The sequence below is a fragment of the Littorina saxatilis genome, linkage group LG10 (assembly GCF_037325665.1).
Source record: "Littorina saxatilis isolate snail1 linkage group LG10, US_GU_Lsax_2.0, whole genome shotgun sequence".
Classification (NCBI taxonomy): domain Eukaryota; kingdom Metazoa; phylum Mollusca; class Gastropoda; order Littorinimorpha; family Littorinidae; genus Littorina; species Littorina saxatilis.
The window spans coordinates 2,640,266-2,646,521 of record NC_090254.1 but is presented as its reverse complement, the minus strand read 5'-3'; the positions used below and the strand labels follow the sequence as shown (position 1 = coordinate 2,646,521).

Below are 6,256 nucleotides of genomic sequence, written 5' to 3'. Positions count from 1 at the left end.
AGGCCGTGAAAAGTAGGATATGCGCCGAAATGGCTGCGATCTGCTGGCCGATGTGAATGCGTGATAATTGTGTAAAAACAATTCCATCTCACACGGCATAAATAAATCCCTGCGCCTTGAATATGTGCTCGATATAAATTGCATAAAATAAAAATAAAAAAAATAAAAAAAATAAATCCCTGCGCTTAGAACTGTACCCACGGAATACGCGCGATATAAGCCTCATATTGATTGATTGATTGATTGATTGATTGATTGTATGTGTGTGCGAGTGAGAGAGAGAGAGAGAGAATGAGGGGGTAGGGGTGAGAGAGAGAGAGAGAGAGACCTCTCGCTTCCGAGCGCAAGTGCGTTACCACTCGGCCACCCAGTCCTTCCACACACACAAGCACACACACACACACACACACACACACACTCACACACATGCATACGCAGACACGCACACACACACATACACACACACACACACACACACACACAAATACATAGACATTCACGGGCCCGCGAGCACATTTTCGGAGTGAGCAAGGGTATCTCCACGTAGCAAATAACGAGGCACGGAACGCGTAGGCTATATAACTCCCCAGACCCACAGGTTCTCGTCACTCGGCTTCACCCTGCCCAACACTGACTTCAACTTGTAAGTTTGCCTTGTTGTTCACGTCATTCAGCCTCCTGTCTTTTCATTATGTGCCTAGGTTGTCTTTTCCTTGTAAGTACGCCTTGTTGTTCACGTCATTCAGCCTCCTGTCTTTTCATTATGTGCCTAGGTTGTCTTTTCCTTGTAAGTACGCCTTGTTGTTCACGTTATTGAGCCTCCTGTCTTTTCATTATGTGCCTAGGTTGTCTTTTCCTTGTAAGTACGCCTTGTTGTTCACGTTATTCAGCCTCCTGTCTTTTCATTATGTGCCTAGGTTGTCTTTTCCTTGTAAGTACGCCTTGTTGTACACGTTATTGAGCCTCCTATCTTTTCATTATGTGCCTAGGTTGTCTTTTCCTTGTAAGTACGCCTTGTTGTACACGTTATTGAGCCTCCTATCTTTTCATTATGTGCCTAGGTTGTCTTTTCCTTGTGTAAAGCCGAGCGGTCTTAGCTTCACATTAACTCTAACTGTCTGTGTCTTAGATGTTATACGTGTTTGAAGGTCATTGGTCAGGATGGCAATCACACGACAGGACAAACAGACACACAGAATATAAACTCAAGAAGAGGCAGGTGAAGTTCAAAATTGTATTGAATCAAAACAAATCATAAAAACAACTCAATACAAGGCGTTGGTTCTTTTCAGAAAATATATCTGTACATTGGTTCACTCTATTCCTGTAATTTTCCTACTCCTTACAGAAATATTCTTTACAGAAATATTCTAAGTCCAAAAATGGCTGAAAATTTGGGCATGACCCGTAGGTACCCTTAGCAAAATACGCTACTGAAAGCAATATCCTATGTCCTAAAATGGCTGAAAATTTGGGCAGAGGTTCGGGGCCTGAGTAAAAATAAAGTAAAAGAGCAAAGCGACGCCACTTTACTCGCCGTGTGGTAACCTGGGACTGCGGAACGTTTGTTTTTAACCCTGTCAGTTCAGTCCACAGGGCGGAGTCCGGTATACCATTTAGACACTTAAGCCAGGTTGGTTGCCAAAACTCCGGAGGACAATTTAGAGATAACAACAAATACTTCTCAGTACTCAGGTTGGAACTCATCCACAACCATTCCCACCGAAGCAATGCTGTAACCCTAAGTGGTGGTGGGGAGTCCGGTATACCATTTAGACACTTAAGCCAGGTTGGTTGCCAAGACTCCCCCGAACCTTGAAAACCAACAGCTTATATATCTTCCATGACTGTCCCTGACGTCACAGCTAAGGAACCAATGAAAACGTCGCACTGGGATCACATAACAAAATGGGGAGGGAGGGGGGAGAGTTTCAAGGCTGCTATCAGCCTCCATACAAGCTACAGTTAAAACCCCTCAAACATACACAAAAACTCCTGTACTAAGAAAACTACATCAAAAACGCTATAAAGATATACATCAATAAAATGGAGATTCTACGACGCATCATTTGATACCAAACACTCATTGGTTATCAACACTGTGAACAAAGTGCAAAACCTCTGACTATTATCTCGCAAAATAGTCATGTCACACCAAAAATGTATGCAGTTACAAGTTAACCACAGTCAAACACAGTGTATATTCAACAGGCTTCTCATATGTAGATGATAAACATAAAATCTACATTCTACTAAACAAATGAATACAGACTACATGTTTATATTGAATACATGGGTAAAAGAAAGAATGATATACATGCAAAAGCTACATAAAAGACGAAAGAGAGAGAGAGAGAGAGAGAGAGAGAGAGAGAGAGAGAGAGAGAGAGAGAAAGAAAGAGAGAGAGAAAGAGAGAGAGAGAAAGAGAGAGAGAGAGAGTGTGTGTGTGTGTTCGTCTGTGTGTACCAAATATTATTCAACATGGAAGTAAAGAATCAAGCTGGAAAGGAGGGTGGGGGGGGGGGGGGAGGTGAGAGTTGGATGTCGAAAAACAATGCTTTCACGGGCGGTCCACGTGCTCAAAACTAAGCCGTAGCGAGTTAGTGACCTCGGGTTCATATCCCGTCAGTCAAGCCGGCGCCATCGTGTCAAAACCAATTAACCAATTAATTCTACCGCAAGAGAACAATAGAAAAGTACTATATCATACCTATCTCCGAACAATTTACTAGGGGAAAGAACAAATATGATTTTAGAGTGTGAATCTTAATTCCAAACAGTTTCAATACTAACTTAGATAATATATTCTGCTCTCTACGCTTTCTCTTCCTCTTCACTCTATAAACTTTAAGAAGAAAATTGCATATGGAGAAAAGACAAAAAAAATTATTCCTGTAGTCGCTTTTCTCCACAATGCCCCCCTCCACAAAAACTGTGCCCTCAAACTGAAAATGACCGAGGGTATTGAAACTTCTTAAAGCAAAAGCAAAAATATATTCCTGCTTAAAGTATACATCAAACACTATAAGTACTCATCCTTTTACACAAAGCAAAAATCATATTTACAGAAAACCAGTGAAACACCAATGCCTCTCTTTCTTTTGCTTCTGACACCAAATGTAAAAAACGAGCGGAAGAACAAGATATGCGTTAGAAACACCATTAGTAACGCCGAACCAACAACACACTTATTGGATTCCAACTCAAAAATAGTGAATTTGGCCCAAACCAAATAAAATCACCTCTCTCAGCTTCTCAGTTCTATTATCATTATAAATTTCAAGCAGAAAAAGAAAAAAATATATTGTTACAAAAAAATATTAGAATTATGCGATTATAATTTCTTTCACCGACAACAAAAGGAGGGAAGTAAAAAAACCGTCGAAATAATTTGTTTCTTGGCGACCTTCCCAATGAAATAAGTGATGTATTTTACAGGTTACAGTAAAAACAACGAAAACAAAAAAACTGTTATAGTGACACAAAATTGTTATAAAAGAACGTTAGACTTTCCACTCTAGTCTTCTGTTCCATTTAAAAAAAAAACACACACCGATTTACTTCGCCATGGTTACTCAGCATTGAAATCAAAAACATGTGTAAACGAAATTCCCAGCAACATTCAAAAGAGATAACAACCAACAAAACCAGATTTCTCAAACGTATTCATGTTCGCCATTTCAGCAAGTACGAGAAACCTTTTATAGAATAAAAAGACAAAATGTATACTCTTACCAGTCGTAAGTGTACATGAACACCGCATCTGTTGTCCGTCCCCATCGTAGCAGTCTTTGAATCGCACACACACAACGCAGTAACTTCTCTAAAGTCTGTCTTTCTCCTTCTTTTGAAAACAATCCTACACGACTCATGTAACTGATTAACTCAATGTTTTTAATGCTCTACATGATAAAACCTTCGATCGTTGACGTCATCGTTGTTGGAGTTGCGGCGACATCACGGATGCGGCGTTGACGACGATGATGTTACGTCGCTCTGACGTCATCTCGTCACAGCATCGGCGTCGACATCGGCTGGCGCGTCCTCGCGGCGCCAGACAGCTCCCTCCGTTACAGCAACGACATCAACATCGGCTGGCGCGTCCTCGCGGCGCCAGACAGCTACCTCCGTCACAGCAACGACATCAACATCGGCTGGCGCGTCCTCGCGGCGCCAGACAGCTTCCTCTGTCGTTTCTGTCACTGCAAAAGCGTCGACCTCGGTGAAACATCCGCCCCCGGACGACCCCCAGCTGGAGCACCGTTTAATGCCGAGACGCAGCTGGCATCCCAGGTCGACCGCCGTGTCTTAACCGGGACAAAGGTAGTGGTGTCGTTGACTGCCACCGTAGACTCTGATAATGATTTTCGAAGAGATTTGAGGTTCTGTGTTCTTCTCTTTGACAACCTTCTCGGTCCCTGCAATAGGTTCATGGATTGGTGACCGATGCGTGTCTTCGGGACCCCTCGTTGTAATCTAAGTCCCCTTCCGAGAAGTCCATTTCTCAGGCTCCCTCGCTGCTGGATGCACTTAGCTCTCCAGTTGATCAGCCCACCCGACCTATGTGGCCGCATAGGTCCAGCACACGCCGCTCAAACCGCTCTTTCGGTTATGCTTGCCTTGCCTGTCCTCTGGTAGGTCTTCTGTACCATACCCGCCAGTGCCACCTAATGTGACACCAGGTCAAGACGGTTCCCAATCCAATTCCCCGCAGGTTGTTGGACTACACCCATGGCAGAGTGTATATGACTCTTCTGTAGTAAGTTGTTGCAACAAGAAAAAAACCAAATGTTTCATCAGCTCTGGCCAGACGCTGTCTACTCCATCGTGAACCCCTCAGTCTCCTCTAATGGTCAAATCTCAGTCTCTCCAGCAGACGATGACGTAGGTCTGCTGTCTCTCCTTTTGTTATCTGCATCTCTTTCGTCGTTGGTTATGCTAATCTATGCTTTTAAACAAAAATCAGAACAAAAACATCTATCGAGCTCCCTACCCTTATTGATTACGAAGTCACTGATGCCTATTTCCTTGGTGCTTGCGTCTGACGCTTGAGTTGTCGCTGATGTCGCCTCGCTCCGCGGATTCCGGGAGAGTGGTACCTTGACGACATCAGGCGCGTCCTCGCGGCGCGGGACAGCAACAAAGGACCAGATGACACCCGGCGCGTCCTCGCGGCGCCGGACAGGAACGCTGGAACGGGTGACCTCTGTGACGACTTCTGTGGGCGTGATAGGACTCGAGACGCACCAGCTGCAGCGTCAGACAGGTTCCCCTGTCTCGTCAGACAGAGGCAGGAATCGCGGCCTCGTGGCAGCGCGCCGTAAAGCTCGCTCGCCGACCGGATCCCCTGCAGCGCACTGGTCAGCTGGGTTGTCCTTGTCAGTTCGATGTACGGTGTTGTTGTTGGTATCGGCTGCGTTTCGTAATGACGGAGTTCTTCTCTGCCGTCGCTGGAATCTTGTGGGCCGAGATGTCCGACGGTGTAGTTCCTGGGACGTATACATAATCCCTCTGTATCTTGCATGCAGTGTCCCACACTGCACACGGAAGCAACCTTCAGCAGGTTTTGTCCCCTCCTTGTCTGTCTCCTCTTCAAAGATGCGCTGATCTTCGGAAAATCTGTTGCCTGACGTAACTCCTGACGTCAGTACAACCCCAACCACCTGTGCAGCCGTCACAGGTGTAAGAAGACCAAAACATCTCCCTCCTCGATGGCCCGTCTCCAGCTACTGTCTTCTCTTCTAGCTGCCGGATAGACGATCTGTACCAGGCGCCTGACGTCTTCCGCTAACGCAGGCAGACTTTCATCTTGCTGACGCGTTCTGTTCTGAAGGTTCGTCCGTAAAAGTTCTTTCTCGTGCATCTGTGTGCTGAATCTCGCTTCAAGGGCCCGAACAAGCGAGCCATATTCCCGTCTGTCTTCGGGTCTCGCGAGTTTCAGCGTTGCCAGAGCTGACCCTTGTAGACAAACAGCAAGCTGAAAACCCATGTCTGCCTCTGTCCATCTGTTCAGCTCTGAAAACATTTCGAACTGAACTCGGAACGCCACCCAATCCGCCTTTCCGTTGAATGTTGGCGGACATCTGTTGAACTCGCTTCCGCCGGTCAGCGAAGCGCCGTTCCTTCCCTCGAGTTCCAGACAGTGTCCCTGTCTGTCCAGAACTCGACATCTATGCCAGCAGGGAAGGTTTTCCCCGCCCGGCATCTGTTGCTTTCCCAGGTTACACACGTTAGGATGACCGTGTGCTACAGAGG

At 45.6% G+C, this 6,256-nt stretch overlaps 1 protein-coding gene across 1 annotated transcript in view; it reads left to right on the top strand.

Moving 5' to 3' along the window:
* The first annotated feature begins 598 nt into the window (after window positions 1-598).
* The window catches only part of LOC138979113 (uncharacterized), a 103,170-nt gene continuing 97,512 nt past the window's right edge, over window positions 599-6,256 (top strand). Inside the window, exon 1 of the mRNA XM_070351924.1 lies at window positions 599-643. The gene's annotated coding sequence lies outside the window, so the exon portion shown is untranslated. The remainder of the gene's footprint in view (window positions 644-6,256) is intronic.